This window comes from Centrocercus urophasianus, unplaced genomic scaffold (genome assembly GCF_019232065.1).
Source record: "Centrocercus urophasianus isolate 14NV4802_14NV808 unplaced genomic scaffold, USGS_Curo_1.0 seq_2, whole genome shotgun sequence".
NCBI classification, from domain to species: Eukaryota; Metazoa; Chordata; class Aves; order Galliformes; family Phasianidae; genus Centrocercus; species Centrocercus urophasianus.
In genome coordinates this window covers 7,861,200-7,885,116 of record NW_024884755.1, presented here as the reverse complement: position 1 = coordinate 7,885,116, position 23,917 = coordinate 7,861,200, and the positions used below count along the sequence as shown (strand labels likewise).

Here is a 23,917-nt window from a genome sequence, read left to right as displayed (position 1 = left end):
TGGGTATCACATGCAGTGAGTATGTGACATACAGTGCTCTGCAAGCACATGAGTCACAGCCAAGGCAAACTTCCACTACTCGGCTTGGTCAGAGGAGAAGGGTCTCAGATTCACTCCCAACACATTAATTTGCTTGGAAAGGTTATAAAAATGGGGATTCTCCATCAATTTGGTGTCTCGGCATACTGGGGTGCTTAGCTTGTATTGGAGTTTCCTTTGGTCTGTAAAAGAGCTGCCCATAGCCTCTAACTTCAACAGGACGTGGGTCTGTGTGCTCTTCATCAGAGCTCCAAATGTGTCAGTGGGGAACACACCATGCTGAACTGCACAGAAAACAAGTTCCCAACTCCGACCCCACAGATAGCACATCAGAAGACAGTTGGACTGAATGATCTTATAGGTCGTTTCCAACCTTGTGATTCTATGATTCTATGAGATGCATATTCAGGATTATTTACTAACAGCAAATCACAACTGCAATGTATCATACATGCTACTCAAGCCACAAGCCATCCCTGAATTACTAATGTAAATTTGTTAGAATAGAGTAAAATACATTGAGCAAAGTGCTGAACAAACTGCCATAGCAAGCTTTCCTCAAAAGGATGGTGTTCATTCTTTGTTTTCTCAGCCTTTGCCTCTCTTTATATGCCTGTTCTTTGATCCTGGATCATATCAACTCATCCAAAAATTCACATGCAGCTCTGCCTTTGTTTTAGTTGCTAGAGGCACAGGCAAGACCACAATTACACCACACCAAGTGGGAGACCTCTGTAACACAAGGGGATCTGATAAAGATTTCGGTGGGTATGTGTTTTACAAAGAAAAACTGCCATGGTACATACCACCAGTTCAGATTTCAGATCAGCAGTGTAATTGTATTGTCCAGGGAGTCCATTTCTGAGAGGATGTACTTGGGGAAGACAGAAATGAATGCAATCCTGGTACAAATTTCCAGTATTCATTAGATCAAAACATGGTTCTGGCATCTTTTGTGAGCAGAGTTGCATGCAATGTTTTGCTGCAAACTGCCTCGTGTGATTATAAAAATGCAAACAAACACTTTCAGAATTGTTCTCAGATTTTCCCTTCCAACAGCAAGTTGGAAGTTTATCAGCCCTACAGGCTTTGGTAGAGATACCCCCGGACTAAATTTGGCTTGCTGACCTTTGTGTCTCTTTAGATTTGGAGTAAATGTTAGTAGTTGTGAAGATGATGGACTGCGCCAGACAGGGCAGGCACGTGCTGTGCAAGCTTCCCCACAAAAGTTCTGCTGATACAACACAATCCTGACCTGCAAAACCTCTGCTGCTCTACAGTCTGGATTTCTTAAAGAGAAACTGTTACTAATGTGATGCTAAATCCAATTGTTCTGTGACAATGAGCACATCTCTCTGAGGAATTAGACCAAACACATTTCATGGGCGATCCAAAGCAGCCTTGAATTCTGCTGTGGGTCTAAAAGAAAAAAAAAAAAAAGAAAAAAGAAGGAAAAAAAAGATAATTAAATCTGCAGGAGAAAAAGAAGCCAGAAGCCAGATTTTCAGACTTCACCAAAGACCACTCCAAATCTTGGCAAACTCATTGAAAATTGAGCAAGCCTCACCTTGCTAACAGCTTTCTGGAGTGCTCCAGTAAACTGGCCAAAGAGTCTCAAAGATGTGATGAAAGTGAACTATTTTCTTTAAGGCTCATTAAAAGTGTGCCTATTGCAGTGTATCTTGCAGTCTTGGGAGACAAAACTGCTGGAACAGATTCTGCCACTTTTTGTGCCCTTGCTGTGCTCTTGGTCTTTGACTTGCCCTCAAGTTCAATTGTGAAGTGATTCTATATAATGAGTGGACTAGAGAATTGCATATATATGATTTCCCTAATTGTCCATTGCATGCTGTAGTTGATCATGCAATAACAATGAATCCATTATAATTAAATCTGGGAATTATTAATAGGTTCCATTTACATTTCTTGTCATCTTCCATAGGAGCTGCAGGAATCTGTTGTCTGTAATGAACTTCAGCTAGAAATCTTGGCGACTGTTTGAAGTCACACAAGACAGAGATTTACTCGTGGTAAGTAGTTTCCAGCACTGCTTGCAGTGCACCAGTATTCCTAGTGAAGATTAGGTCATTAATTTTGGGCATGAATAAAGGCTGAAATGCACATTGTAATCATTAGGTCTGTTTGGCTTTTTACTGTCAAAAATTAAGAACCTTAACTTGTTTACTGCCTAACTATAGATCGGTTTGTGTGGAGATGTTTATAATGAAATTCAGCAGCAAGGGAGCAATATAAAAACCGAGGAACTGGAACCGATCTCAGGAATAGAAGTTCAGTATTGTCCTAATAATTACACTGGCAGCTGTATTTGCATGGAACCATGCTTTTTCTGTAGTACTCAATTAAGGTTATTCAGCTGCCTTGATGTGTTTAGAAACAAAACCACTGGTATCCAAATAAGGCTAATAACAAAAATGCAATATGATGTTTCCCATTTCCAGCAAAGGGTAAGAGAACAGATGTTCCTTATGTTGCCATGTTTCACCAGCACAGGGGGGAGCTGAGAAAGTTTGCAATTCAGAGTGACAGTGCTATTAAACTAATGTAGTACAGAATGTGCACGATGGAGGCATGCAGCTCTGAACAATCTGTTTGGGCCCAAAGGAAAGGATGGGAGAACTGGAATTGACCTTTCAGGTTAAAAAGGAAAAACAAATCAACAAAAAAATTCCTCTGGCCTCTCTTCCTATCTTGCATAGAGCAATCTGCTATCAGACGCGACTGCTGATGGTATTCCAGGCTTATTTTTTGTCTGGACGCCCAGTCTGTGCTATGGAAATCTGAGATTCAGAGGGGAACAGCTGCTTCCCACTGTGCCCCAGGCTGATGTGCAGGCATTGTGCAGGGCTGCACGGACAGGCTGTGCTGCTGCAGCTGCGAGTGCAAGGCTACAAAGGAGGGCAGCTGGGATGTCAGAAAGCTACCTCGGGCACAGAGTGATCTCCTGAACTCAGACAACATGGTCAGTCCATGCCAGGATGTGGCATCGTCTCAGAGCAAGATGGACTGACACAAGGTGGCAGTACTCTCAGAAAATTGCCTCAGCTTCTCCTTCAGGATCTCTCCCAACCAGGATAGCCACTGATGGCTGTCACTCCGTCACCTCACCATGACATGGCCATGGCACGGCCACAATGCTTCCAGCCACTATGCCCACAGGTCCTGTTGGTGCACATGTGCCCGCAGTGGGAGCTCGAAGGGCTGTTGGCTGTCACCATGACATGAGGGACCTTCACAAGGTGTGACTGTTCTGGAGACCTGAGTCTGTGGGGATGTCAGCATAGGCCAGACCAATAGGGTCAGGGCTCATTGACTGCACAGGATGAGGCAGTGGACTTCACTGTCAAACCTAGTGGATATTTGCAAAATGTCCATTACATAAAGACACAAACAAAACCTGAGGTATGAGACATGCCTGATTCAGAACTTGGGCACATCACCTCCTGCCCTCGTGTGCCAAAGCTCCCTACAGATCTGGGCATCACCATGCAGAGCAGGAGGAGAAGACCAGAGAGAACCTCTAACACTCCCGGAGAACAACCCGGCCCTGGATGAGCCCTCCTCCAAACAGCCCCCAGCAAGGAGAGCACACACTCACAGCAAATCCCTGGAAGAGCTGAGAAAAGGCATGAGAAGATACATTACCCTGGGCAGATCTCCCCTCCTGAACTCAAGCCTTCCTAAGATCCTGGGGACCTAAGCTCAAGAGAGAAGTATTGTAAGAAACATGTTAGCACATTGTGGGGAGGGGGAGCAATGAACAACAGGCTGCATAGAGGTCTCTGCAGTCTTGGTTTAAGAGTTCAGGCGCTGTGCTAGGGCAGGCTGAGAGCTGGGGTGGGAAGGCTGCTGGAAGACACTCAATATCAAGCAAAGGGTACATCTGCAGCCAGGCAGATGAGATCAGGGCCACCAGCAGAGAAGGAGACACACAGAAACCAGTGGGCGCCAAAGTAAAGCATCAAATGGATCCAGTATTGGTTTTCCTTTCTGTGCAAACTCCCTGGGAAGGCTGCAGGCTCCTGGGCAGGCAGGTTGTACCTTGGGCTGCCCTGTGTGAGCCCACTGCCTCTGGGGCTAGAAAGGGTGCCAGGCACCTCTCTGGTAGCTGCAGGTCCTCAGCGCCCTGCAGGATCAGAACCTTTGACAGATCTGGAGTATTTTCACTGACCTTCATCCAAATATGCCTTGTCTTGCTCACTATGCCAAAGTAAATAAATAAATAGACCAACAAGCAGAAATGCCTTTACCGGACATTATTCTGGGCTGATTGGTTGTGAAACTTTACTCAAAACCCCAAAACCACAAAAACTGCCAGTTTTCCAAGCCCTGTGTTTTTCATAGCTCTCATAGCATTCTGAATAGTTTGCATTATTTCAAACATAGAATAAATATACATTTAAACTGCTTGGATTATTGACACAGCAAAAGAGGGAAGAAAAAGAAAAAGAAAAAAAAAAAGGCACTTAACTCCTTGTTCTGTTTCTTTTTCCCATGAAGTGAAATAAGAATTAGCACTGCTGAATTCTGCTTTGGACTTTCACATTCACACATGTAGATGCTGACAACAGCCAGTGCCTGCAAATGCATTTGTATAAAATCCATTTACTAGAAGTACTTAAATTAAAAACAAATAAAAAATCACCACTTATGTCTCTGTGCAATTTACCCAGAGAAAGGATATCGTAATGGTCCCTGGCACTTGCACAGTTTTTATTCTTTGTGTTACACACCACATTCTCCAATGTTAGTACATCATCATACTTCAGCAGAGCTCCATAAAACACCACAGGCTGCGGTTGCCCCTGTTTTACAGCAGGGCTGGAGAAAGCCCAGGTAAGCCGACCAGAGCAGTGATAAGAGCCATGACCATCAGCTCTCTGCTCTGATTTTGTTCAAGAGGGCATCTGGTTGCCACAGAATGAACTTGTGAGGCCAAAGTCCTGCAGCAGCACTCTGCTGGGGCACAGCTCTGTGCTGCTGCCCCGGCTGTGCCTGGCCCATCCAGGCTGTATGCTCACCCCTACCCAGGGTCAGTCACAGCCTTAGGGGAGAAGAGGCATGGAGCTCCCAGTCCTCTATTGGAAAATTAGGCACAGAAGGCAATTTCTCCATTATTCCTTTAGAAACTCTGTTGTATTTCATAGAGTCATAGTTCCATAAATTCAACATGCTGCTGAGCAGTCACGAAAGGCTAGCTAAGGACAGGAGGACAGATGTCTGGGAAGGAAAACCAGCCTGTTATATTTGGAGATTGTGCTCCCATGAGTAACCTTACACAGTTATTCAAATACAAATGTCTGAGTAGCTAAACTGTCATATGTGATTAAATCTCGGCAACAAATTATGTTAATATTGCTACTTCAAGAACACAAATTAATTAAAAAGTTACAAAATATACGCATGGAAATTCATGTTGTCTAGGACCTGTATAGACAGTTTCCCTTTACATACAATAGCTGGATTAATTACAGAAGTTGCAAGAAAATGAGAACCCTCGTCAATTAAGGTATTAAACATGAAGGCTCACTCTCTTTCACTCTTGTAAAAATGTATTTATAAGGGAATATGTACAGTACTATGTCCATACTTCTTACACTAATTGCAACTTCGAGTTTGTTAAAATTAAAGAGTTGTAAAATCAGTTTAAATTTCAGCACTTGATCTTTTTCTTAGTTTTTGTGTTGTTCTGTGGTTACAGGCAATGTAAACTGATCAATATTTTTCAGCTTTGCATTTGTTTCTGATCTGCTCCACCCACTTTCCCAAACAATTCTCTCAAGAGATGGAAAGTCAGTGGCACTTTGACAATTGCTCGAAACAGGAATTTACTTTAGTACTACCTGGATGGTAACGTGCTTTCCCAAAATGGGGTCTGGGTCTGAGTTTCACTTCTACTGAAAAAATGCTTTCTTTACAGCAGTAATAATTGAACTGTGGAAAGAAAGCAAATGCAAACAGCTTTAGTTAAGCTTCAGTTGTTGCTTTTTAAATAGCAGCAGAAGAAATCCCTTTTAATTTCAGTTACATTCTGAGCCTAAAACTTTCCCAGCCTTCACAAAAACGCCCACCCTTTTTCTGGGACAAGACGAGGCTGCAAAGTTCTTCAGACACAACCAGCACATGAGCACTTCTGTGGGGAACAGGGCCCAGGGTTCCAAGCTTTCCTGAAGCTCACAGCTTTCTGTGCAGGTGCTTCTTTCTCACCGTGTGAGACAAGGGCCTCTAATAGCACTCCAAATCAAGTGAAACTGCAGCGAAGGAGCAGCCAGGGCTGCTCTCCACTGAAGAGCCAAATGCCTTCAGGACTGCCTGGGTTTAATACAGAGCATGCAACCCAGAGCCTTTTATTACTTTGTTCTTTTGAGCTGAAGAGGGAGAGATGCCATTTTTCTTTTTATGCTCCTGCAACGTAGTCACCTATTAAAGTTATAGTTGTGCTCATTTCTGGAATTTGTAATGGACAGTAATTGTGCCTATAATAGTAAAATTGCTCTCAGCTAGGCTTTGGCTTTGCTGTGATGCATTCCCTACTGTCACCCAAATCTTGGGATAATAATGAGGCTGAGCTGCTTTTATCGGAGACAATAAAAACTGAACACACAGTATTGCAAAGAAACAAAGTGGAACACTTCCCACTGGAGTATCAAAATGTAATGCATATGAGTTAACAACAAAAAAAGTACTTGGTGATTAATTTGAGCATTAATTAAACCCTGTATTAAGATACTTCTATATAGTGCTGGAAATTAATGCTAGGTCTCGGCTTCTCTCTGATTTCATTGAGAAATACAGCAGTTCAACAGCTCTGGAAAACATCACATGCCTTAAAGGAGATCTGCAACACATTAGCAAGTGTCATGATGCTTTAAGCAAACCAATTGCTCCAGAACCATTCCTGATTAAGTGTCTGGTAGCAGATTATTCACCAAATATGTAGAAAGCATACAGAGACACTGTTCCTAAATATGCTTCAGTCCTTATTTCTAGAGATGAGATTACTAATTTCTGCATCTTTATAGCAACTTTACTAACACTTATCTCCATTTCAGCTGCAAAACTTTTGGACCCAGAATTTAAGATGACTACAACTGGAAGCCTGGCTAAGTCTAGGCTGAAAACTGGAGTCTTTGTAGCTTTTCTGTTATGAACGAATGGTATTTTAATTACGCTTTTCCATGAATTGAAATAAGAGCATGGGTTAGCTAGGAGTTGACTGCATTTTTTAAAAAAGTTTGGACGTATTCATCAAAGGCTGGGTGCAACCATCAGCGCATGATACTACACCTACAAACTGTAGAAAGTAGGGATTCATGAGCACTAACACAAGCAAGCAAAATTGTCTGCTCTAAAGCAAAACACTGTCTACCTCTCTCAGTGTGATACTAACTTTAGCCCTTAGCAATCATCAAACCATTAAAAAATAGCTGAAAATAAGTTTTGGCATCATTTCCCCCTGTTCTGGTCATAGCAATTGTAAAAGGGATCCCTAACACCCTCCTCCTCACCTGGAATTCGTAGTACTCCTACTCTCGCCATAATATGCCAGTACCCTCCTTTCCCCAGAGCATTTCAAGAATGAATATGTCATATATAATTCTCATCTAAGACTATTATAATAGGTTATAATAGAAACAATGGTGAAATGGCTTTGAAATAATGATGGATGGTGCATGTGGCACACGAATGTGTGTACTTCATCACTGAGTGCCTTGTGGATGGATACTCTCAGTCTCTGAGGCGAATCTTGCTTGTAGTCTATTCTTATTCTTTTCAGTGCTGAGACCTCTTTTGCTAGTCCACGGTCCTTCTCAACTCATGTCACTCATCTTCTGTATTTTATGGCAGTTCTGTTTCCCAATTCTGCCTCCAGCCATTTTTACCCCACATTCGAAAATAGGAAGGATCCTGACATGGGTCTGCTGCTGTTTCTCCATGGCTATGTCTGAGCTTCCTATCATGGCATGTCCCAACAGCATAACATGCACGTTGCAACAGCAAGGAGCTGTGGCTTATGGCCAATCAACTGTTACACTACCGCACTATGCTGCTTCTGTGTTCCCCTGTGAGGAAACCTTGCAGAGGCCCTAAACCATGTTTCATAACATTTTCTGGTTTTACATGTCAGACTCATCTTACTTGCATCTTTCCCTGCACAAGTTCCCCTTGGGACTCCTCAGGAGATGCTGATGTGGGCAGCAGAAAAATGGGCCCTTCATTAACACTGATTGCTTGCTGAGCATGTTAAGGGGACAGTGTAGGGGAACTGATGGGAGCTGGGTGCCCAATTTTTTCAACAGGGAATTAGTTCAAAACCTGGTGAAAGTGCCTGCACAACCTCCCAGATTTCTTCATAGGAATTTATGGTCAAAACATACAAATCAGCTTGGGCTGTGTCACAGAATCATAGAATCGTTAAGGTTGGAAAAGACCTCAAAGATCACCAAGTCCAGCAGTCGACCCATCACCACTATGCCTGCTAAACCTTGTCCTTAAGTGACACATCTACCCTTCTCTTGAAAACCTCCTGAGATGGTGACTTTACCACTTCCTTGGGCAGCTTGTTTCAATGCGTTACCATTCTTTCTGAGAAGAAATTTTTCCTAATGTTCAGCCTGTGCCAAGAGCAGGCTCTGCTTGGAAAACCAGTGGCTGAGTGCAAGGGTCCTACCTTTGGCTTTCCAGGAGCCTTGAAAGTATGATCTTTTCATAGTAGCAAATACTGAAGGAATTGAATCATAACAGAATTTTCTTCAAAAACATGCTATCTTGTAAGCAAAAACCAGGTAGTAACAGACTTCTACCTAGAGAAGACTTCTTTCTAGAGAAAGCTAAGAGGAAATCAGCCTTGGTAAAGCAGAAAGAAATTGGGAAACCATACTTTACAAAGGCCATATCTGTTTACCATCTGGTCATATCAAAACACCTTAACATTCTTCATTTATTCTTGTTATTAGTTATGAAAAATTTGGTAACAGGATCTAAAACATGCTGCCAATTTATGGATAGCATGCTATACAACCCACAATAACATCACAGGAACATATCTACAATTCATAGATGAAAAAACTGGGAGAAAAATGTGGCCTTTACCTCTGCCCAGGCTCAGCACAGCGTGTGGCCAGGCCATCTGTGAGCAATGCTGGGCTGAGGTAAGCCCCACACTGACCAGGCATTGAGCAGGTATTCAGACGTCCTCATTTACAATGCACGCTGTAGCCTATAATCATAATAATCCTGTAAGGCAGTATTCCGTGGCTGCCAAAGACCAATTATAAAACTGGAAATATTACTTTTTTTCTTCTCCCCAAATCAAGCCTGAGGCAAGAAGTGTTTCTTTGCCAGATTCTTTCAGCTCTCTGTGGATTAACTTCCCAGACTGGGGTAACCAGATGCTTTATACATGTATACAGGCAGTGAAGGTGTGGCCTATGGTTTTCAGTGTTTCAACTTGCCAAATATCTTCGAGACTTTGGAGACTGCGAGCTGTTGACCACTGCTGAGCAGCAATGGAAAACCCTATCAGAAGTCTTTTATGTGCTAAGTCTTGTTTTGCTTTGTTTTGCAGGGCAGGCTAACACAGCAGCAGGGCAGGTGCTGGGCCACGCTTTTCTGCTCCTTGCTATGGTGCTGGTGAAAACCTTCAAGCTGAAGTGAGCTTCAGACTTAGAAGAAATACCAACGCAGCACCCTAATGCAGAACTGCTTTCACATTCATCTTCAAAGTGCCATACTGTGCTCTGAAATTCATTTCACTACAAAACAGCAGGGAAATTCAGTGCCCTGAAATAAAATACATGTTGATCTGCAAATGCTTCCTCTCTGCATCACACCACAACAATAAAATGTCAGAAATATTTAAGAGTAACAAGAGGTATATATAGTGTTCACACAAAAGGATGCCCTCAGCAACACTGTGAGTTCCTTACAAAGCCAAACACAAGGTAAGAGGAGAGACTTAGGAAAGAAAGAGCAAGAAGCTAACATCTCCTGCAACATGTGGGCTCAAGCTATGGGTAGAAAGTGGGGCACATGATGTGGTAGGTAGCTGGCATTGAGCAATGGCCCAATCCTCTTTGAGCCACTGCTGCTGAGCACAAAGTACCTGGCAGCACAGTATATTTTGTTGCATCCCATGACTGACGGGGTTTCTGTAGACACCTTCAGCATTTGGAGCCATCAACTGGGGCTTTTCTGGTCCTCCAGGACTTTGGAAGACCATTAGGACCTGGAAGGAGTTCACCCTACAGCTTTAGTCTCCAGTCTCTTATTTGTTATTTATTGTTGTTTTTATTACAGTAGCCTCAAATGGCCCAAACATACAAGGGTACCACAGGGTTCAGCCTTGATGAAAAGCAGATGGAGAGCCAGACCCTGCCTCCAGTAATAAAATGCAGAAAGCTGATGTAGCAATGCAACAAAGCTTTTGTGTGGTTTCCTTCTCATTGCCCCTGTCTCTTGCTCTCTCAGGGACAGAAGAGACAGAGTCCTAGTACTACTCTGCAATATTAGTATTAAGGGAACCTATTTTCAATGGAGTAGAAAGCAAAGGCAGCACCTGCCTCCTTTGGCCAGCCCCAGATCCTAACAGCCCTGTCACATTCAGCAGTTTCTAGAATTACCAAAGGGTCCCGTGATGTCCACAGGATTGCTGTACATGAACATATAAAATGAGAGGCATAAAGATCTGGCTCTAATCATTATTTAGCCACAACTTTCTTAGATACCATTGTTTGTGCTGGGTTTTAAGCTTTGTACTTCAGCCATTTCGGAGGACGGAAATTTTCGCCAAAGCTCTGTTCACAACAAGGTAGCCCAGTTTGCGCTAGGGAATGTGTAAAATGTCCCTCTCCCACCCACAGAAGTGGCTGAGGAGATCTTGCTCAACCGCTGCACAACAGAAGCTGTACTCAAGAAGTCTCAGCAAATAGAAGTAAAGTTCAGGAAATTAGGAGCCTGCTAAATGCAAGAATTATAATGGAAAATTTTTGCAACCCTAACTCTTGCTGTTTTTGGAGAGATAAGCAGAGGATAGCCAAATTGAAACCTAGTAAAAACATCTGGACTAATTCTTCTGCAAAATGCCCATACAACTTTTACTAAGCACAAAGCCACAGTGGCCCAATGCAGCATAAAAGAAACGTGGGTCTACTGACTCAAGCCACCTCCAGAACCAGTAACACTGCTTCCTTCAGTGTTTACATTACACCAAGAGGTTTCCCATTCAAATTCAGATCAGAGCCAACCCTATTTAGCTGGTTAATTCAGGGGAGATTATATCAGAGGAAATCTCACTTAATACTGATTTTAATAACATATCAAAGCCTCTTTTTACTTTGGACAGAGGCAGAGACAGTCCTAAGTAAAACATTCTCTTTTTTTTTCTAAATTACCAGTGTTAATAACATAAATACAGAAGTGACAAATACATTTGTAATTGCACAGCTAGTTTGTGGTATTGGCATAGCAGAAAATGTTTCAAGCCTGTAATACTGTCAGTAAGAATTACTTTAGGTAACAACTTGGGATCAGTTACTTCCTCTAAAATTGGAAATTGCTGAAATTACTCCAATTACAAGAGCTCTCTGGGAACAGTACATACACATACCACTTGTCGTCTGTGCTATTTGGGAATATTTTAACTAATAGCAAATTATGGAACATCCTAGCTGGCTATCATTATTTCAGAGAGAGCTTTTAATCTAAATTTGATTAAAAGACCATTTTTGTTTCCCACGTTTTAAGAATACAGCAGATGTGGAGCTGAATGCTGTTATGTTTGCTAATAGATGCAGGACACATGGTTGTGTGGTATTAATAAAGGTTTGGGCCAAGATTTTCAAAAATAGGAGCTTAATTTTGAGATTCCACCATCCATATTTAGTGCTGGAAATGAACAACCTTTTTTCACAGAGTTCCAGCAGCTCCTATTGAAATCAGTGGGTGTCAGAGCTTTTGGAAGTTGAACCACTCATTCAAGAATCCCAAGGGTGAGTTAGGAGCCAAATTTTCATCTCCTCTTGTTCAAAAATCTGGGGATGAGATTGTGTGCGTAGCAAAATTTCCATTCACTTCAATGAAACAAGGATTTTTTCTCTGATCTGTTTTTGAGAAAGCCAGGTTATCCTGAGAGCCACAAGCAGGAATGGGTTATACAAGTCATTCCCACTCGACTGAAGCTTGAGGTCATCCCAGAGATACCAGGAATTTTATAGAGTTACTACTGCTATTTTAGATTTCTTTTTGTATGGACTTGTCATGTATGTTAGTGCATTTGTTACTTTTTGTTTTCCTGTGTTCTGAACATTATTATACACATAGAAACAAATGACAATTTTCACCTGTGGGAAGACATGCCCGGGATCAATACTGTGCGTACAGCAAAATGGGAAAATGCAGTACATTGCAGCGATACCTAGATCAACCTGACAGCTTCAAAGACTGCTGTATCAAGGGCACTGTGAGGAGCTGGGAATGAAGTCTGCATGGCCTCAGAGTGCAACCCATTTTTCTCCCATTACTATCACTGAACGTCTCTCTGGAAAGCATTCCTCAGCTATCACAGACGTGAAGAGGGCTTCTCAACAGCAGAAGGGCAGAAGGAGGGAGATGCAGCACCCAGAGCTGGGCTCTGCCCCTTGCTCTGCCTCTTCTCTTTGTGCTTACCAGAGTCCCCACCATCCAGGTCTCCTCCCGGAGCTGCTGCTGGCAGCCAGACCAAACTGCGATCACGGCATGTTTTAGACACATAAGGACATAAGTCCTTATGGCTGTGAAACTCTGGAAGGCTGGGACGGATTCACTCTCTGCCTGTGTCATCAAAACCGGAGCTACACCCAGCGAGGCCAGCAGCAAGCCCTTTGGCTCCAGCTGGGGTGAATCATGCCAGCGTGGAACCTGATTCTTTAGGGGAGATAACATTGTAGCTCAAGTTTTTAATAAACAAGGCTGGGCTTGAGCTTCCTCTGGGTAAAACCACACAGGGCCTCTTTCAGTTTCAGGAGGTGAGAATCAAAACAATACTCTGCCTCCAAACAAAAGCTTGCTTTTATCAATTTCCAGGATTTTCCTAATGCCAATGTTGTGGTTCTCATTTTTCCACAAAAACACTGCTAATAATGGAGCCATCTTTTGAAAAGCTCCACGATTTATAGCAACTGGCAGTGTGTTCAATATGTAATTGTTTTGGATCAATCACAACCTTATTATTTGCCAGTCTCCCCCACCAAGATAAATTTGAAGGAAATCATTCTGCTGACACTTCCCTGATAATTTTGGCAATTTCAACCTTTACATTTAGCAGCTGCACTGAGCATATACCTTAAGGATGTGAAACCCAAGGGCTTCCAGTTAAGAGTTAATGAGTTAATTGCTGGCAATGAACAAAGACCATTCACTACCATAAGCCATGACTTTGTTCAACTGGTATTACAGTAAAATATTGAAGCAACATTGTCAACAAGTTCAAGCAAAGATTTCATAGAATTATCTGGATAGGTAACAAACATTAGCATGTCATCAGCTGAGAGAGAAATTTTATACCGCTTCTAACAAGAAATATGTTGCATCCCTTGAACTTCTTCTCTGGGTCCTGTGGCGATTGCTTTCAAATCATGAATTATCTGCACTTTGGGACTGGTCAAGGTTCTGAGCTATCTGGCTGAGTTTACAAAGTACCCCTGCTTAGTGTTAGCTGGATTTATTTCTTTTAGTGAGAATTCAACTGGTCTGGCTGAATATCAAGTGCTGAATAACTCTTTCTATTCTTGAAACTCTAATCTTTGGGAAAAAAATAAATTGTAATCAAAAATCCCATTTACCCAATAATGCTAGATTACTAATGATGCTGTCAGCAGATGCTAATGGTGACAAACTATTATTTTAGCAGAGCAGCTCCATGTATCCAAACAGATCTGATAAAAACACTGCAACTATTTGCCCATTTTCTCTGAAAATGAACACAAACTTGACTAGAAAACACAGAAATAAAGGTTAGACAGGACCAGAAGCCCTGGTATTCAGTAGGACTGGCTGTGCCAAAAGCTCACACTATCATGTGCCATGCAGTGCATGCTCAGAACTCTGTGGATGCTCTTGTGCAGCCCAATGGTTGGCCATTCTTTGCTGGGTAAGCAGGTGCAGGCCCACATAGCCTGCTGGGAATGTTGGATGTTGGGCAAGTCATCTCTGGGAGGGACATACTGTACAGATCACTGACAAGAGTAACAGGTGAGTTAAAACAGGGGTTAACCTCCCCTGAATGTCTAAACACACTGCACTGAACAGCTATGTTCAACCTGGTCCACCGAGATTTCACAGCATCCTTTCCTGCCTTACTGCTTAATGCTATCTGGCCACTTTGTAACCGCTTTTCAGCTGTGCAATTATACAACCAGCAAGGAACATCTGGTTTTTGTTAAATTTGAAACATGTCTCATCAGTGTTTGAATGAGGGGATAAGCTGGTGAGCAGCTCTGGAAGGACTCCTCACATAGCAGCAGGGCATCAGCTTTCCAGCTCTGGCAGCACAGGAAGCATTCTGGCTGCAGCCACTGTGGTCATAATGACACGCTGTTGGCATTTTTTGGATGGTACTTATTGATATAACTCAGCAACGAGGAGACTACGTGAGAGAGCCCCCTCCTTACATTGGAATGTTCCACAAGCAGGAAAATTCATCACAGCCAACCTGAATCCTCAGCACTGATGGAGAGCAGGAGGCTTGCAGAACAGGCTGAACTCTGCAAAGTGTCTGCAGAGTAGCGAGGAGGAGAACATGTCCTCATTTCGAATGATCTGCTCCTTTCTGAGTAGAGCTTGGATCTGTTTGTGTCTGTGGGGTTTTTTTGGTGGCTAAATTAAAGCTACTGCTACCCTTAGGTACTCTACAGAAATAATACAGGAGCTATTGAAACTAATAGAGAATTAAAGAGAACAAGGACTATGATATCCATGAATATATTTGGCTTAGAAACTGAAGATGAGAGGATAAGTACCAAAATAGGATTCCAGTGAGAAAAGCAGGAAGCAGCAGCTCATCTCAGACGTGAGTGGGGTTGGAAGGTAGAGTTGCCTGCAGAAGCTGGAAACCAGAATTGAAAAGCTTCCACAACCCTATTTCCTACAGGAAATATAAAACAGGCCCTTCATATTGTAAGTAGTAGTCATGAAAATTCATTTTGTCATACTTGAGATAAAACACCATTTATAGCTTTTCCCTTTTTAATGGAAAATTCTCTATAAAGACAGATTTTTTTCCACAACAGTTTAACTGAAGAGCAGTTTTCCATTCAAACACTGTAGGCAGGCAGTTTCTAAAGAGCCAGTCTGGAATAACAGAAGAAACCCAGGGCCATTCCCTTACCTTGCTAAAAGAATCACAACACCATTTTCTCCATTGTCATCTATCTAACAAGTCAACATGAGAATCTGGGGTTCCATTACTCGAAAACTTCTCAGAGATGAAATCAGTGAAACACTCTGCTCAGTGTATAAGTAACACTGCCGCAAATCACTCCCAACAGAGTGCTGGTAATTGCTGTTAAGATTTAGGTAGAGCTTTCACAAAATGTCACACTTCGGGAATTAGTAGTTAAAAACACAGTTTATATTTCCAGACCAAATACAGAGCAGAAATTAATCTCTATCCATATTGTTATCCATTTAAGCGAGTGATGACAGGTACTGTATAAACATCAAAATGTGTGATAAACAGAGTCGGTTTTAATTCAGCGATCTGACTGGAACAATGACTGCACTGAAAGGTATTTTGAGAATCAGATGAAGGCAGGGAGCTGCCTGGCTACAGCCAGCCTTGCTCACTGTTCCTGTGCGTGCTGCTCCACGGCCCCAACGGCTGCGGCCCTAAGGTACCCCTGACTTGTTACTCACAGGTGCTTGCTTCAGCACATTGCACAGGCTGGCAGATAAATCCTATTTGTGAATGAAAACATTCACTGAGATCCTCTCCTGTCAGGTATTTTTCCTCCGTTACATGTCCCATGCTAATTATAGAATGATCTGAAGGGCTTTCTAAGTGATAATGACTGTAGAATACAGTTCAGTGTTGCAATTACATTTCCTCTTTCTATCCTGTGAGGCTAAAGATTAACTGATTTCATCCTAACATGCCAGTTTCTTGATAACTTCATAATGTTTCCTAATCTCTGACTAACTTCCAACTGATGAGTTAACTACAGTAAAATAGGTAACACGAAACCAACAAAACCAACTTGAAGAACTTCTTTTCAGCAAAAGCAGTGAGTGTGAAAGACAGAAATGATTCTGTTCAGCTGTGCTTCATTGAGATACTGAACTAAGTTCTGAACTAGCTGTGGCTATGGGAATGCTTTACATCATTTTCCATGATTCCTAACATTATTCGACCCTTAAGACTTTCTTCCCAACATTTTTGAAATTGAACATCGTACTGAGGAAAAATATTGATAAGAAAAAATATATATTACATACATACAATACACACATACAATAATACAACATACATACAATAAAAATATAAGGGGTTAGACATCTAAATAAAACCCTAAGTGCCAATTTCCTTAATAATTTGCAACACGCACATACATTATGTGGTTGTCTCAGGTTTGGGGCACACACTTCCAGCATTTTGGTGTCTTCCCAATGAGAACACTGAGCAGGTCTGCAGCTCCCCAGACCAGCTGCGTGCTGCAGACACTCGCTCTGGGAATGTGCATGTTGGCCCAATTCTCTTCATGGGTTTTGTCTCCATTCCAGGAGAATTAGACAGCACCACTGTGCCTGCATTGATTACTCCATTGTTCTGCACAGCGGCAGTTAGTCTGATGCCTCAGGGAAACGTTGGAAATGTGCTGCGAGTCCCGTAAGTCATTCTGAGCATGGAAAGTAAATCTGAACCCAAAAGAACTGGACTTAGTGAGAAGTAGCTGGTGCATGTGGATATAGATTCTGTCCTTAGGCTACTGGGGCCCCTGCTTTGCTGTGCAAAGCACGGAGCAGGGATGCAGACCCAGCTCAAAGGTAGAGGAACTCTTGTGGATGCAGCTGAGAAGGTAGAATGTGTTCACTGAATGATTTCAGGCAATTAAGGGGAGTGGCATCCTGTGAAAGGGGTGGCAGAGAACACTGCTGTAAGCCCTGCGCTTGGAAGATACATTCTCAGCAGACTAACATGAGCGGTGCCTAGCATTGCCTTGCACTGCAGCATTCTCAATCTGAGTCTGTCAGCCAGTTCCTGATAAAATGGAGAGTTAGCTCTGCCTGCGTTTTGCAGTATTGACTAAACTAGCTTTGACAAACATTCATTAATCCCATAACTGCCTTCCATGACAGATTAGAGCATGCCCTGATTTGACTTGCATTTACTGCTTAAGATCACACACTGAGTCAGACACAAGTGGAATCCAGGAATCCTGCCTCTGTCTCCAGCATTACCCACCCAGGACTCAAGCTGGCAACTGATTTCATCAATCATTTCAGTATTTAGGGGGTGCCAGTCACCGAGCTGCAGGATCCAGGAGGCAGTTACCTCAGTGCCAAAGAACGGGAAGAACAGCATTCCCTGCACAGGGCTGTGGGTAACCCTGCACACATACAGACTTCTCACAGAAACTTCTCCTCTTCAGTCTGCAACATCAGTTCTAAACAAAGGAGAAAGTCAGCTCTGTACACTGGGCATGGCTTGTTTCCTTGGTAAGATCTCTAGAGATATTCCACTAACTCCACTGAGAGAGCACTCTGCTTTTTTCCAGATGTGAAGCCTATTGTTTAGCCCAGGTAGGACCTATCACAGATAGAATGCTTAGGGCATAATTAAAGACTGAAACTTTATTCAGATACGTGGGGGACGTGACACAAGGTTACACAGGTAATTTAAAAACGACAGCATTTCCTGTCTCTTCTGTGTTTGACTCTATAATTAAACACATTTTTCTTAATGTAACTTTTGTGTGTGTAGTAGCTCTATATGCACTGCTGAAAGACTGCGTAGCCTTCTTCATTTGCCACGGGCTTGCTGCAAGTAACTGGCAAATATCTGTGTACAGCAAAGTGAGCTCCCTCCTGCAGTTGGGATGAGGAACAAGCAGTGTCAGTCAAGGCACCAACCTCTGGCCTCAAATGACACAACTTCTGCCAGTGACTCGCTGGTGAAGTGTCGTTTGCACTTGCTGGAAGGCCTGAAGTCTGTCTGTCATTCTGTCCATATTCTGCTTTTTAAAATGCTGTCTAATACAGAGACTCTAAATGCCTTCTAGGATAACTGAAATATACAGAAATATAATAAAATTCCCAAGCTCTGTGATTTTACCTGAGTCAAGACTGTAATATAGGGTCCATTGATTACTGACAAGAGTCTTAACTTCCAGGTTACTCTAACCAGTATTGTTGATTTTCTAAAACTCAAGATGTAGCTATGTTACACAATCAGATACTTAATGATGTCCTGCAAGCAAAGATTTTATCAGCCGTCTGTACTCTGTTTGAAAAGTCTTAAGGATAAATCTGTCGTGCAGAATGTATAAAATTGCTTTCTGTCACTTTAAAATAGGCAAAGATTCTGCCAGACAGATGCAAATAATAGATTACCAGTTGGATGCTTTGGATTTATTATCAATGCATCGTTGCTTTTAATTGATTGATCAGATAAGGAAGGGTAGGGGGTACAAATGGTAATTTCTTCCTCTCTTCTATGGGTGTGCTATAGGAAGCAATAGACCACAGAACATGGCTACCCCCTTTGATTTTACTGCAGATCTGGCCACAGGAAATGTTGCACATTTGGATCAAGCAGGATAAACAGCAAGGGCTTCCTCTTTTGTGAAATCATCTTTAAGCAGCACCCCTCCTCAGGAAAATAGGTTTTCCACTTTACATAATGCTGCTGCAGCAGTGGTTTGTTCCTAACTTTTTTTTCTGGGTAGGTTATGAACTTTACGGCTCTGACCACAGATCAGTTATTTATCATAACAGGAAAGATGAGACCAAAGATATTTCCTAACCTTCTTCTTTGCAGATCTGAGAGAAGCAAACCAACAAACATCAACGCTTTGTGTTCAACCGACAAAAAATATGCAGAAATATTTGCTCATCTTCATACTTGATTGAATTCATCTAAAATTTTAAACAGCAAGGAGCAAATCCGTATACATGGTTTAATTTAGATCTCTTCTCCAATCTGCTATAACTGATCTCTCAAAGGCATTTAAACAGGTACAAAGACAACGATTTCATTTAGAGACATACTAAAAAAGGTGGTAGAGAAAAATCTAATTTCTAAAGAAGACTCCTCCATTTTGATATTTAATGCAGATATTCCTATGTATCCTGGCAACACTTATTATTCTTATTAATTCTTATTAAATATAAGAAAAAATTATTTCATATATTTCTGCCGACAGAAAGGATTTCCTCATCTAATGTATTTGCCCTTTCAGCAGCAGGAGTCTGAAAACGCTGAACTGTAGTGGTAGATTCAACACATTTTTTATTTTGCAGGAACAAATTAATAACTGTAGGAAAGCACGTTCCTACATTATAAAGCTATATGACAAGATGCACATAGCTGGGATTGCTCAAATTACTGCACCACAAACCTAAAGAGTATTTCGTACAGGACCAGATTGCAGCACTTAACCACAGGCCTGCCGTGTGCTGGTGCAGGGCCGCACTGTGGGAAGGGGAGCTGGGGCAGGCACTAACCTCTACAGCACTAACCTCCAGGAAAGAACTCAGAGCAGAAACCAACAAGCATGCCTGGGAGTCAGAACTGTACTAAGGAATGAGGGACTGCTCACAGGTTGTGTTCCTGTGCTCTTGCTACCAAGGAGCAGAGTGAAGCCCTTCTAACACTCCTTCACGCTGATGCATACAGCAATTGCCCTGGTTCACAATGAACAGCTTGAGCCAGTACCCTCACTCATTGCTTGTAAGTGTAAATGCTAGCTCCTGTTCTGCTTGCCCTATGTATCCTATGTATAGGTAGCATTTTGCTACCAGCTTGAGGTCTTGCTCCCAGCTTGCTCTTCTGTAGCACTGTGTCCAAGGGATCTCCATAGTCTCTTTTCTGTAGCACTGTGTCCAACGGATCTGCATAGGCTCTTTTCAACCTGTACTCTAATTGGTTTTTTAGGCATCTTCCTCCAGGATACTGGCCACCATAAAATTAATAGGAAAGGGAAACCACTACAGTCCTTCCAAACTCAGAAGACTGCCTTGGGAAGATCTTTTCTACATGTATGAGGCGAGGGAATTTCCTTCAATTCAGCACACACAGGAGGTGAATATCATTGCTTTCCCTCCAGAAGACACGTCTGACCAAAAAGCGGTTTCAAGTCAAAAGGATTTAGTACTGGCTTCAGTTAAACTTTGGATCAGATTCCAAATGAATTATTTTTGTTTCCTTTTGACATCATTTGGATACTTCCTAGTTCACAGGAGCCCAAACACCCAAACAAGACTCAGCAAGTTGGAACTGCAAACCATACGAAGAGAGCCTGCAAGCCTGAATTTGCTGAGGCTTGCCTCAAACAGAAACGTGGGTGATCTACAGCTTATGGGGCGTAAACCGCAGACTGCTGGCTGTAAAGCACATACTCCCATTTCTCTATCCCTGTGCAGCCGCCAACAGACTTAAGAACAGAGACACTGAAACATTATCTTGACTTAATTCAACACAATGCCCAACTCCACAAGATTCCCAACTATTTCCTTGCTGGAAACATTAGCAAGAGAATATATGCAATTAGCACTATAAAAAAGCCTCTAAATAGCAACAAGCAGATTCACCACCATATCTCAAGTAAGATTAGCTCTTCCAGATCAAAAAGAAGTGTCCTTATCAGCCTGCTACTAAACTTTGTGCCTTGTTTCTGGGGCCACAAAATTCATAGAGACTGTGGTCATACAACTGTGTTTAGAAAATCCTTCACGAGATGGATAAGTAGGTAGATTGATAGATGAGCAACAATTAAATCTGAACTCAATTCTGAAACTACTGTATTTCCTCTCAACATGAGTTTGGCTGCTATGTAAATATCTGCAATCTACTCAGTTTAATTCTTTAGAAGGAACTGTAACTTGGTAAAGAAAATTTAACTGCTGCCCTTTTGAATCAAGATCCTTCTGTTTAAGCAGAAATATCATTCATAAGAACCATAGCATTGGTGGAAGAAAGACAAATCTATTGTCTAAGAAGAAGAAGAAGCTATTTAAGTTTCACGATGATGGAGGAAAATGGAGGCAAAGAGGTGGCTGAGGGGCTTTTTTGAGTCACACAATGCCTCGAGCGCTGCAGAGTCGAGAAAATAATAGCAATCTGCTTAAGGGCTGTGTCTCTTTCAAACAATGATGACTACTCTTCCAATCTCATTTTAGTTCTGCTGCTGTTATGGAAACTTTCCTTGTCCTCACCAGCTCAGTTATGTATCTTTGAGGCACTAATGACTCACAGCTGACACTTCCCAAGCTCAGCCTCTTTTGAAAGCATTTGCTTTCCTTGTGAGTTCTTTGGTCAAGTTTAAAATCTTACTTTCCAAGACTGATTGTATAATCTGAAGAAAGATTTGAGGGTTAGTTAAGAAACATGAAATAGAAATGACTCTTACAGCACTGCTACTTCTATCCTTGATATCATTCTAAATAATGTGTTTATATTTTTGAGAGGCACTCCAATACTCCAATGATTACTAATGTAGACAAAATACAAATAAATAAGAAAAATTAAATTCAGATTCCCCTCTCCAACCTCTTGGTACCTCTTATCTGCTCTGCTGTGAATAAGCTCTGCAAATAAGGAATATTGTTTTCCTCTCCTCATGAAAATTTGCTACAGGCATTCTTAGGGCTCAGGGCAAGCAGTATTTCTTCTGGTCTTCTGGAGCACTCTGAGGCATATGATCATTCAAGCAGCTCTTGAAAAAAAGACGCTCACAAGGATTAGACCCACAAAAGACCACTATAATGCTGACTTATCAAAGCCCAGCATCTAACAGAACCTGCAACCCTGAGAACAGCACCCTGTACAATGTTTCCAGATGCAGACACCAAGGAAGGAAAGGCAAAAGTGAAGGGAAAGCAACCATTTCGATTTTTTTACAGTAAATGACAAGAAAGAGATTTCTCAGTTAGACCCTAATTGAGTTGCACACTTTGCTCTAGAATGCAAAGATGCTTTGCTCACTACCACATCCTCTCCTGCACGTTGGCACTGCACTGACACCAGCCCCTTCTCCCAGACCTGCTGGTGCAGCATGCATTCCTCCCTTTGCTAGTTTGGTGGGCAGAGCACTTGTCTGAGATGTGGGAGGTGGGAGACTCTCCTTCCTCTGGGTGTGCTGCCAGCAGGAACTGAAGCAGCCCAGGAGAGCCTGCTGGAAACTCAGGAGAAAACTGAAGGTCTTGGGGTGCATGGCACCACACATGTTCCTAAAGAGGTGGATCACACACACTGAGAGATGGGAAACAACAGAAAGGCAAGGTAAGGAATACGCTCAGCTGGAGGGGCAGCTCTGCACAGCTGAAATGTTTGTAGTTTGACTGTAGCCCACTTATTCAAACCTTATTTCTGACTCTTAATGAGGGTGAAAATTCTCTTTCAGCATTTTTACAATTATTAGGCCTCCAGGAGTTTTTACTGGAAATCACTGACAAGCTCCTGTCACAAGTATAGATTAGTCAGTGTTCAATGGCAGAGTTTGGCTGACACTTTTATTATACTCCTGAGCCAAACAATCAACTACATTTTAGGCCAGATGACTCTCCTGTTGTACATCCATATATGCCTTACGGTACAGCTGTAAACAATAGTGAAAGCCTCAACAGGAAATTAGGTTTGCAGATCTCTGCTTTTAGAGGTCGGGCAAATTAATTTGATTATTCAGTGCTGATCGGTCACTGATATATTTTGCATTATACATTCCCAGGGACCGAACCAAAGCGACACACAATATTAAATTCAAAGTCACGTTGTCACCAAATTTTAATATTACTTAATTTGAAACCTACTCTAGCAAGTCACCAAACGTTCAGTTATGGTTTTCATGAGCTCCAATGCCAAGAAAATGCACTTCTTCACTAGGCCAGTCATACAATACAATGACAGAAAGAGTACCAACAACAACATGAGTTTCTTCCAACTAAAACTATATGCTATGAATGGTTTTATCAGCCATGTTCACCCTACAGATGAAGCTGTCTGCATTACTCAGTCTAAATAACTACTCTTTTCTCATCATTTTGGAATGTATTTTCCATTTCAATTAATTTCTTTTTATCTGAACTCTAATGAGTTACTGAATGCAGCCCAGTGTCTTCTCCAAGGCATGCTGGCTGTCCAGTTTTGTTACTTCATGCAAAGGCTTTTATTTTTCCTCATAAGTATATTAGCTTAGATGAGAATGTAAAGGGGAGAAGTAAGATATGCAAGGATTGGAAGCAAAATTCAGACAGGTTTTTTAAAATCTACTCTCATGCAAGCTAAAGTCTTAGTGATGGCACCTGTGCAGGAGTAGCAGACATCCTGCCCTGTACTTCCAATGCTGTATTCATCTATATGCAGTTTGTGCTAGGTCAGTTAAACATACAACAATTTTTTAGAAGCTGGAACTTGATCCTCACCTAAGGCCCATTCCCAGCTGATTTAGGCTAGCCCCAAAATAGCCTGCTTCAAAAGATGCTGCAGGCAACCTTTTAAATAAAAAGTTAACAACACATTTACATTTCATTTTCAATTCAGTTTCAATTGTGAAGTCTTTACTTTCCATTTATTTTCACAAAGCTCCATTTCTGTCAAGATGAAGTGAGTTCCACAGGACAGGATTCTGTCTATGCCCCATAAAACCCAAACTGCGAATGGGTCAGGTGG

The 23,917-nt window shown here is 42.0% G+C and overlaps 1 protein-coding gene across 17 annotated transcripts in view; it reads right to left on the bottom strand.

The window, feature by feature from the left end:
• The window catches only part of LRP3 (LDL receptor related protein 3), a 212,708-nt gene that overhangs the window by 33,515 nt on the left and 155,276 nt on the right, over positions 1–23,917 (bottom strand). The window lies entirely within an intron of this gene.